Here is a 12,128-nt window from a genome sequence, read left to right as displayed (position 1 = left end):
GTCATCAAGTACTTCCCTAAGTTTCTGTATATTGTCATCTTTGTCTGTTGCAGGGGGTGGGTGTCTTGTCAACATCGGAGGTGATTGATGTTGCCTAAATCCAAATCTCCCTGCAAACAGGTCATGGTTAATGTTGAACTTCTGCTTGTTACCACTTCATCTGTACTTTGTACATTTTCATCTTCATTTTCTGACTCAACAGACTCTTGTGTATTAGCATCGGTGGATTGATCCAAAGGTTTAAAATAAGAGTCTAAATTGTCTAATTCTGTGTCAGATGTTATTTTGATCTCAACATCTTCAAAAATGCTCTGCAAGTAGATTTCTTCTTCAATATCTATCTCTTCTGCTGTTGATGCCTCTTCACTATTCTCATATTCACTTAAACATACTTCATAATCAATTGTTTTGTCTTCGTCATTTTCAGATGATGAACAGTCACTACCTTCAGAATCTGTTTCTTGCACTAATTCTTCGTGAATCTGAAACAAAATGTTGACTGTTTAATATGTATCTTTCTTTTAACTGTTGTCTTATTATTGTTTGTAATAAACTACCATTTCACCCTTTCAAAGCCTCTTTCTTATCTTCCTAGGGAAAAACAATCAATAAATCTTTAAATAAAATTTAAACAATATTGATACATTGTACTTTAAGTATTTTTTTCTGGTAAAAAATAATTGTTGTGTATGCATTTTCTTTAAAAACAAATTATGCAAATGCAATGCATTTAACAAACATAACATATTGTTGTCCAAATATATATTTTTTTTAAGATAGAACAGAATCGTCTTGAAGGCAGTTTTTTCCCCAAAGTTTTTTTTATGTAGCATGAAATTACCTCAATATCCCCAATATCCTCCGGTTGAATATCCAATGCTGCAAAAGATCTCTCTAATGTATCATTTTCACAAACTTTTCTTTCCAAACCACCTAGCTCTAGAAATTCATCGTCATCTAAAATTTAGAGTTAAAATGAAAACTATTATTGTTGTGTCATCTGTGCTATTGTTTGTCTGTTTGTCTTTTTGCTTTTGGCCATGGCGTTGTCAGTTTGTTTTCGATCTATGAGTTTGACTGTCCCTCTGGTATCTTTCGTCCCTCTTTTAAATTCTATTTTTATTATTAGTTTACTGTATTTATTTAGCTTAAACAGGCAGAATGATAAAGACAAAAGGGACATTTGGAATCACTGGAAATAAAAAGAGGACATTAGAAATAAGTAAATGTAGCATGTGTCCATGGGACACAGATGGTGGCCCCGCTTAGATTTAATGTAATAAAGGGCATAACTCCAGAACGGTAAAAGTGAACCCACCCAAATTCAACTTGATCTGAGTTTTGTGGTAATAAGCATTGTGTGTATAAGTTTCATAACAGTTTGTTGAGGTAAACTAATGTTAAAGAACGGAAACCAATTACAAATGGGCGGACAGGGTAAACTTTAATGCCATCTCTGCATTGGAGCTATTTAAATACTTGCAGGGATTTTACTGTTTCATTCCATTTGAATAAGTACTACTATAAACAACTTCATGCTCTTTAGCATGAATGAGTTAATCATTGTACATTCATGTTTGCTTGATCATTGATGATTAGAATTAATAGCAGTGACCATGTTGGCCTAAATTACAGAATATATACCAAGTGATCCATGTGTTATGGTACCATGTTCACGTCAGTGGTGTGAAACTAGTATTGTTTTTTTTGGTGATGAAATGTATTACTTTTCTTTCCATGAAAGCGGGAGGTTTGGCATGCCACAAAACCAGGTTCAACCCACCATTTTTTTCTTAAAATGTCCTGTACCAAGTCAGGAAAATGGCCATTGTTATATTATAGTTCGTTTCTGTGTGTGTTACATTTTAATGTTGTGTTTTTGTTGTGTCGTTGTTCTCCTCTTATATTTGATGCGTTTCCCTCAATTTTAGTTTGTAACCCGGACTTGTTTTTATCTCTATCGATTTATGAGTTTCGAACAGCGGTATACTACTGTTGCCTTTATTTGAACTGCTAGACAGACACTTTTTTATGATTTGTTATTTTGGGTTTTTCCATACGTAGAAAGTGCTGTCTTTTTAAAAATATTGTTTTAATTTTACCTCATTATATTTTATGAGATAGGGCTTTGAAAGATTCCAGCATTAGTTGATTCTTTTCAAGTACACTCAACCATTCCTTAAAATGGGATTGAGATTGCAAATCTACAAGTTATTTTGAAATGTATACTAACCTTCAGCAATCTGTTTCCAAACATCAAATAATGTCCATGTCATCATATTTCTGAATCGTGTAAAACAGCTTTCTTCCTCTGGTAACAGTGATAGAATTCTATGGTTAAAATCTTCTTTTGGGAGTATTTGGTCAATTTTTGCATGGACAACAGTTAGATTGGTCACATATATTTTGATCATGCCATTTTTCTTATATCTCAAGTGAATTTATAGGTACACCTTTTATAGTTATAGGCAGTTTGCATAGCTGCATTGATCTATTTTCACCCGGATTGGGGTCTGAATGATAATTCAGCCGTACTAAGTTGTCCATCATTACAACTATCAAACACTCCTGTAAAGATAACAGATTGTTTCTCATTCCTGCCAATGTTTGGTATTTCATGGGGTACCTCCGGATATAGGTATTGTAGTTGCATATGTCATCTGCAGCTTTCTGTTTAATATCTTTTCTGCAGATTTCAGACTTAGAGTAGCACCACTACTTGATGAAATGCTGAACACAGTACCAACTGATTGGTAATTCATTGCAAGTTCTTGTGTATTAAGATCTTGTAAAACTCCACAGTAGTTTCTATTAGTAAGATTCAAGAGTGTATCATATATACTATAAAGTTTTAAAAGTTTTGTCTTCACAAAATTTTCTAATTCAGATGACCTGTCTAAGCTTTTCTGGTATTTGTACTGACAATGGTACATCAAGTGACCATTCTTGTAACAAATTGAAATTTATCCAATGCAATGGAGCTGATGGTTTATCACTTATGTGACATTCTTCACATTGTGGAATATTTTCAGGAATATCAACATCTGGTTTTGTTGCCAGATCAGGTAGTCTGTAAGCAAATATAATGCTCTCTGGAAGACCTGTTTGTTGGAACTCCTCTAAGAATTTAAAGCGAGCTATTTTGTCATTATCTGCTAGGAAAGAGGCAAACGTGCCTGATTGTAATAAAAATAATTAAACCACGTTTAAGGTCATGCTTTCGGTTTAAGTGCAGCTGAATAGTTTGAATCAGTTCTTCATTATTCAAACAGTGCTCATTTTTTAACTCAGCAAAGACATGACAGGAGAATTCGTGTTTACATTTGTTGATACAATTTGACACAACAACTTTTTCAATCTCAGTTTCAAATAAATCTGTAAGCTCAAACTCTACTTTCTTGACAATGCGAACTTTTTCAGAATATAACTGAATTTCCTCATTTTCAGGAGCAGTGTTCTGTCGTTTTTGTCTTGATTTTATAGTTCTTTTTGATGTCCGACTTATAGATTTTGTTATCTGTTTGACCGCATCTATGTTTTGAAGAAAGTTATATTTTGCTGCAAGTTGTTCCTCAAACTCTGCATATTCAGCTTCTTCAAATTCAAGTAAAAAATGGTTTTCAAAGAGACAAATTTTAATCCACTCATCTTTAGTAAAATCAGATTTATATTGTTTATGAAGTGAAGATATTTTATCTTCATCTATTGATATTTCATTGTAAACAACATCCTGTAATTTTGAATAACTAAAATTTTTCGAAGCAATGACTTTGTACAAGTCTTGTGTATTTTGTAAGCAGAATTCATCTCGTTTTGGAGTAAGCTTACTCTGTATTTGAAGCACAATCTCACTGCATACCTGAAGCTGGTCACAGTGGTAAAAGATGTAAGGAAAGATATAACATTGATATATGATTCACTTTCTTTTTCCAAAACGCCAAACTTGTGTCCCTTAAATTCTTTCAAAATATTGAATCGCTTGATTTCTTTAATATGATCTGTAATATTATGATGTTGTCTAAGGAATTGGAGAATGCCTTTAAGAGATATCCAGGTAAAATTGTTCTCGAATAAAAGCTTCGTTGATAATTCCCGGAGTAAAGGGACATTTTCAAACATGTTTTACCCAAGACTATCAGTTCTAAAACAATAGAAATAATGTCAATTTCTGATCAGAAATATTAAAAACCAAAATTTATGTTAAGCAGTTTAAGCATGCACAGTCTACTTAATTTAAAGTTTAAAACATAAAATAATAGAAATTATCTATAATTATTATCGTACTTTTCAGTCACTTCATAAGAAATAAATTTTAATCCGCAATAGAATAGTCATGGTACATTCAGGCATTTTTTCCTAAATTTTATAATTAAATTATATAAATTTCTTTTTTTTTAACATGTGCGTAAAATTAATAATTTTGAAAATACTTAATTTTCAACTTTCTCTCTAAATTTTTTATAAAGTGAAATCTCCATCTTTGACAAGACCGATAGTGTTTACATTGTTGGAAGTCATATTACACACACCATGCCATTTGGTACATAGTTAAACTTTTTACAAATAATAATTGAAAACAATAATATATCTAATTGGAAGTGACAAGTATTTAGATAATACTAGCTAATCTGACATTTAATACAAGATCAAGGAGCGCTCCAGAATAGCGACAGATAGAGGGCTGTAAGGTAGACTGTTAATACGAAATTCTATATTTTTACCTAACCGACCGAATATTTTGATATTTTTTTTAAAATTTTACATGAAAGCATAGAAATGTTGTGGCCCGAATACTTCTCGGTCCTTTATATAAAAAAAAATCAAACTGGAGCCGCTAAGGTGGACAACTCGAACAATGCATAAAAAGACAATTTTTGTTCGAGTTTACAGACCATAGTTATTTCTATCTTGTAGACAATTGAAAAAAAATGTTGTCCTTTTTCCGGAGTGCCCAAGTTAAAAATTAATTTCTGATTTTTGTTTGCTTGTGTGGTTAAGGAATATGGTCATCTGGACTTCTCCCATCCCGCAGTGATAATCGTGATAAATAATAGTGTTCGGTTTATTGTTTGGGATGATGTATAAATATTGTATCAGAAGGGACGTAAAAGTCCAAGGCCTCTTATAGGGAGTATGTCATACCCTTCAAACGACAGAGTTGTCATGCATTAATTATATAGGCGACCCATTTGCATAGTATACAGTTTTTTCTCGTACTAAATTTTCATGAAATACTGGTATTTTCCGCCAATCGTTTTGCAATCAACAATCAATCAGGATACGGGAAAATAAGAAAATCATTTTTGTATTGCGGTTATATGATGAGAGTCCAATTGGTGACTAGGGAAAAATGCCTCGTAACTCGAATTTCTCATGGTCTTAATAAAAACCCGGACCTTCAGTTTTTTCTACAGGATTTATTATAACAGGTATACTCTTATTTATAATTTAACTGCCAGAACAAACCGACACAATATCAGCTTAATACAAATCAAATGAATTGCTATCATACAAATTTACTTCTTCTGGAATCATCAAGGATATATTTTTAATCAAACCCAGAATCGGAGAAAAAAATGTTACGATTGTAACCATCAGAGATTCAACTTTTTGTCCATATTTGATTTTTAATGGGTCGGGTTGAAGGTAATAACTATTTTGGTGGTTTTGGTAACGCCAAGTAGCAAATATTCCCTACACAGAACAAATTAAAGAAAAGTAGGTTAGGCAACGTAAGAAGACTGACATTCAGGACGAAAAATTTGACCTGCCACTGATGGTTGTTGTAAGTATTTTTTTTCGTACAAAGCGTGTGATGCTCTCCAAACACATGAAATCTGATTTAATGGTCTTAGACAAAACATGACTGCGTATTCATACATCCAGGGGAAAAAAATCCGGATTATTTATATTAATCGAACGAAGGGATAAGTAATACTGAATATACTCATCATAGATCCCATGCTTAAAATTTTGTACGCTAGACGCGCGATTCGTCTACAAAAAACTCGTCGGTGACTCTCGAATAAAAAAAGACAGACAGCACGAAATAATGTACGCAGTTGAAGGGCATTGAGTACCCAAAATTCCTAAAGGTTTCACAAACACAACCGAGGAGGTCTATACCTGGGGTTGAAAATCTAGAGTTTGTCGAAATTTTTTTGAAGTGATGCAAACAGTTTGTGACCTTGTTAATAACTTAGTAACTTTTGGGGAATAAGAGCTTTCTCCTAAAGAGCACGTTTACTATCGACAGTACCTGTATTTATTAACAAATTATTCATTGAAGGTCTCATGAAAATAAATATTACTCATTTCAAATCAAATCACGAGAAGCGAAATATACCAAAGGAATATTCAAACTCATAAGTCGAAAACAAACTGACAATGCCATGGCAAAAACGAAAAACGACGAAGACAAACGACAGTTCACAAAACGCAACATAATACACCAAAAACTGAGCAACACTAGCCCCAGCCAATATCTTTATTGGGAATTATGAGGCACACAGAGGGCAATCCAATTAATATAAATCACAAAGAAGTCAAACAATGCCTAGCAAAAATGAAATAAAAACAAACAAACCAAAAACATTCTTCTATATTTGTTATAATTCAAAATACATCAATCTCATCAAATAAACAACTTATATAAGGAAGAGAGCCAGTTGTATGAAGAGGAATAACACTTAGCTCATTCAGGACTTATTATTGTCAAATTGAGGGAAAGCATTCTCCCAGAAGACTGGCCAAAATGGATATAGATTCTAGGTTGTGGTACAGGTTACGGCGGCAAATCCTAGTATTTCATAAGTGCGAGATCAAATCGGTAAATTCTGCAAAATGGATCGCCTCCTGAAAATTATAGCACGGCTACTTTATCGTTCGTTGTAATGCTGTTTAACGTGAAGTGACAAATTAAATGCACAGTCAGACCTTGTTAATGCGATATAAATGTGAATCCTGCTTTGTAATATGAGGGGTCTAAATTCACATGGGTACAGTCCACAGAAAGACATGTCACCCTACCCGAACACATTATTAGGATACCGGGCCGACCAGTCCTGTCTCCTTAATGTCGCGTGCTTAGCGGAGAAGCAGCAAATACTTGACACATGATTTCTGTACCACTCGAGACGAGCATGCTACCACGCACAAAATCTTTTACGTTTCAGTTCGACGACTGAAAAATACTCCTTATACGAGAAATCAGACGTATACGTCACTATTTAAACAAGACCTGACTGCGTGTTATCATGGGTGTAACTGCTGGATTTAGGAATTTTAAGTGAACATATTTCTTAATCACAGTCAACCCTTGGAGTCAATTTCCAGTTTAATTTACATAAGAATAAATAACCACACCGTGTTCAGTGATTTATAAAACATCACCAGTGTCTGAGCAGAAAGTAGATGAGCCAATGTTATGATCAAAGAACGTCTCGTCCCTTTTCTTGAAAAGTTCATTGGAAGATATCAAGACCTTGTTGATAAATATTCCGTATCAACATCACAAATAATACATGATGGTCTTGTCGTATAGATTCCAGGTCCTGACGTTGTTTATCATCTTAATTACGTGTTGTAGTCGTCTTTTTATTTGTCTTTTTTAATCTTTACTGTTAAGTCCATTTTTGATAATATACCTTTGACGTGGCTCGGTACTTATACATCCCGCCATTGTGTTATTGTACGATGGTCAATTTTGTATTCTTGTCTTTCATTTTTGATTATGAACTCTGTCTATATGCCATTTTGTGTTTCTTTGTTGAAATGGTTATTTGTTTTTTTATAATGATTAAAAGAGGCGAAAGATACCAAAGGGACATTCAAACTCATAAGTCGAAAATAAACTGACAACGCCATGGCTAAAAAGAAAAAGACAAAAAGACAAACAACAATTCACAAAACACAACATAGAAAACAGTTCTTTGGACATTTGGTTTGTGCAAATGGTGTTGCCACTTATACGGCAAACTTACAGTAAGTTACTAATTGGTTCATACCCAAAAATATAAAACAATTAGTTTTCTAGGCTTGGGTTCCTATTAAATGAAATCTGCATATATATATAAAAAAATTTCCTTACACAGTTCACAGACGCAGACAGAACGTTTGAGTGAACTGAGCCATGTCACGAGTCCTTTGTTACTACAAGTGCTCCTATTTAGAGAATCAAATGGTATGTTACTCTACTTGATATACCGATGGAATAGGTTCAATTTTATTTCAAGTTCAAACAGAGTTGACAGATTTACTGCTACTACAGCAAAGCCTTTTCCAAACAAAAACTTATATATTGTGTTACTCAAAGGACATACATGGCTATTGTAGCTTCAATTAAAAAAATCCATTACTACTATATGTTAGACGAGTTGATCATGATTCTTTATGCTTGTTTAAATCTTCAAATTTAAAAACAACAACTTGAAGTCAGAAGATCAATTCCCTCAATTGATACTTACGATTTCAAGATAGGGGATATATCTGACTTTACTCAAATGCTGATGCCTTGCCGCTGGATTATATACCTTGATAATTCGTCTGAAATTCCTGGTTTGAAGGAAACTAAATTAAAAAAAAACATGTATCGTGAATTTTTATGACTAAGTCCGAGACAATGAAGGGTGATACTTCGATTACAACGTGTACTTTTGGAAGTTCGACCGACTTGGAGGGCGAATAACACCTTGAGAATGACACTATGTTATTGTCAGATGAACGGAGACAGGTTCTTATTATTGGTAATTTTTCAGCTGTAAACGTGATATGCATATATACCTAAGTGGCAGGTAGTATCTTATAGAAGCATTAGGTTAAAAAAATGATTTGGCCAAAATAAACTCATCAATAGTAATTAACGATGATATTCTAAAATAAATGAGAAATTTATACTGGAAATACAACAGTGTGGAGAATTTTGTGTTCCAGTATATAAAGAAAAATAGCTATTGGATATTCACGCAATGACAGGTTTGGTCATCGAGGACAAGAACATGAAAGATATGTATTTTTGGCATGGCATACGCAGGGATATGATGCATATGCCTCACGTAGAAGGACAAAAGGGAATCCAAAAGCCTTTCTAAAATATTATTCTATTGGCTTTCTAACAGGACTTTTAAACAATATACATAACAGATCGAATAAAGGAAATACATTTTAAATTGGTAGTTGGAGACTATTTTACTAATGTCTTCTAATTTGTAATTTTACCTTTGGTGTTCAGTGCCCGATTTTGACATTTTGACCGAGTGTGGATTCGTATGTCGGGCATGAATAGCAGGAAACGCTTACACTGTTGACGTATCTTGTTTCGCTTTTTTAAGAGTTCGTGCGGTTTCCTCAGTTTATGCTTTTTTACCTTGACTTTTTCTGTTCTTTATCGATTTTATCGATTATCGCGATTATAACATCGGTAAACTACTGTCACCTTAATTAACTCCTACTGAATCCAAGCGTTAGTTGAAGGTGTAGTATCCCTCTTTAGTGTTACATTATATAGCGACAAGTGTTAAAACTTTGACTTTGTTAAACTCGAACTACCTTCATACAACCAAAAGCTGATGCTATGGTTGTAATATCTATTGTCCTTTTGGTATTAATCGTTTACTTCATGATGCTATATATTGTCTTGAAGAAGCACAACAATATTAATCAAAATAAAATTGAGAATGGAAATGGAGAATGCATGTCATCACGATAAACGAAAGCTGTACAATTCATGCTGTATAGATACAAAACATTTTTATAGCGAAGGAGATACTGATTGTTGATGCTTTTAACGCAGAGAATATTCTCTAAGAAGGTGCAATCATCTTTATTCTGAATATATAATGCATTCTCATTGTTAGTATCATGTCTGATTCATTGTTGGTTAACACTTATTCTTGGCTAGAAAAAAACTTTAGACAACAAAGTCCGAACATGATTGTTAACAAATTAATAACGAAAAAAAATTGTTATTGTATTTATAACTGATTATAGAAGCATCCACTTTATAGAATGTGCAAAAGACAAGTAACCGAGTTGATTTAAATTTTAGAGTAAATTGGTGTGTGTTTATGTTATGGAAACCATTCTGAAACATAATTTGCCCAATGAGTAAAGTTGTTGCACCGGGTTTATTATTATTTAATTCATTTATCGTCAGCGTACTACTGGCGGCCTTTATAACACAAAATTCCTTTTTTGTTTGCGGAATAAATATAAGATAACCAATCCTCGACAGATTCACTCATTTTTCTTTGTTTTTGCGTTCATAAATTTACAATAATTTTAGCGGATCTTGATTCTTGGTGCAATTGCACCGTATGAAGCGAAATATATATTTTTCTTGTGAAATGCATATCCATGAATATTCTGATTCAGTTGCACTGCATTTAAATTATAGCAAATAAATCATGATTAATTATATTATTATTTTTATTTTGTGATTTTACTACCCTTATGAACAGGGTCTGAACCTTTCACATTTTATGTCCCTCAGATGCACATACTAGAAGAAAAATAGAAACCCTTAAATAATCTAGTTTATAGATGACAATTATTTGAATTTAAATGTCGTCGTCGTCTGATCTGGGTCATTGAAATGACCAGAAGATACCCAAAGTGGTGTTGACGCAACAAATGAATCGCCAACAGAATGATGATTTTTCTTTTAAAAAACTACTAGGAAAAAAAAAGGATTATAAAAATAATAATGTTAAAAGCTGTTTCTTTTTTGTCGTAATTCATAGAACACATTAAAAATGATCTTTTTAGCAGGAGAAAGTTTATTGTTTTCTCTTGGTCATTAGCAGCCTGGCTTTGCTAGAAATGTCTCGAATAAATTTGTCTTGAATTAAAAGAAAAATAAATCCATGATCAACAGTTAATAATAAATATTTGAATTATAGCTTAAATCTTTATACACTAAACTTTTGTGTGTATAATTATGGAAATTTTAAACCTTAGACACAATGGCATATACTCTATCACAGTATCTCTTATCTCAATTATGTATGGATGAAAACTTTCCTTTAAGTTTAAATTGTCAAATAATCAAAGTACTGAAGAAAACCTTAAAGAAACAAGGGAGCTCCAGAAAGTAGAAAGACAGAACAATTATTTGTGATCATACTTATATTTCAATTGTGAAGTAATTGAATATTATAATAAAAAAATACAAAACTATTTTAGAACCATGGGTATAAGCTGTAGAAAACATGCCTTTTCTTAATTATGTACACTTGATAGCATTCTACCGAAACTACTTTTCAGTGCAAAAACTCATTAAAGATACTTTCGGCATACCTCGGCAGATCTAACAATATCATCTCGGCTGTATGACGTATTCCCCCATTAAAAATATTATTTTTAAATGGCTGAGCCCATGAAACAACCATGAAGGCTGCACTTTGTAAATACAACTGTTTCACAAACCACGTCTCTTTTGGGGAGATACCTAATATTCATAAATATCTTGTTTTTTTACCTACTGGTTTCCAGATATGATGTCCATGTGTCATATCATATAAACACAACTTTGGAATTTTACCAGTTTAAATACAGTTGGATAGCGGTCAAACTGTAAGCTTAAACTTCTATTTGTATGAAAAGCTGGTACATTGGCTCAGCATAGATATTTTATATATATGATCAACAAACACGTGACATTTGCAATCAAAACTATAATCGGGGATCAAAATGTATTACCCGAATCATAAAGTGCTTGCATCAAAAGTCCAGATTATAATTACAAATCAATTGCAATGTTACTCAATGTTAGTCACTTCGATGGTCGGCTTTCATCCATTGTCACTACGATGGCTGATCAATGGCCATCGTAGTGAAGTGACTATGAATGTAAGCATGTTAAACATATTTTGTCCTGAATTTATATCTATTTCATAAATTTTTTAGGAGAATCTGGAGTATTATTGAATATAGAATTTTTGATAGAATGACAAATATTTCTAATAAAATTACACTTCGGTCAAAACATTCGTTAGAGGGAAAAGGAAAATTTGAATTAGAAGTACTGGGTACTTCAAAAATTTGGCCACATACTCAAAGACGACAGTTGGAAAATTTTCGCCAATTTATGAAATCAACATTTCAAAGAATTCATCACGCGGAAAGTTAAA

Source organism: Mytilus californianus, unplaced genomic scaffold (genome assembly GCF_021869535.1).
Source record: "Mytilus californianus isolate M0D057914Y unplaced genomic scaffold, xbMytCali1.0.p SCAF_1, whole genome shotgun sequence".
Taxonomy (NCBI): Eukaryota; Metazoa; Mollusca; class Bivalvia; order Mytilida; family Mytilidae; genus Mytilus; species Mytilus californianus.
The sequence above is the reverse complement of the archived record's forward strand: the minus strand, read 5'-3'. Positions refer to the sequence as shown.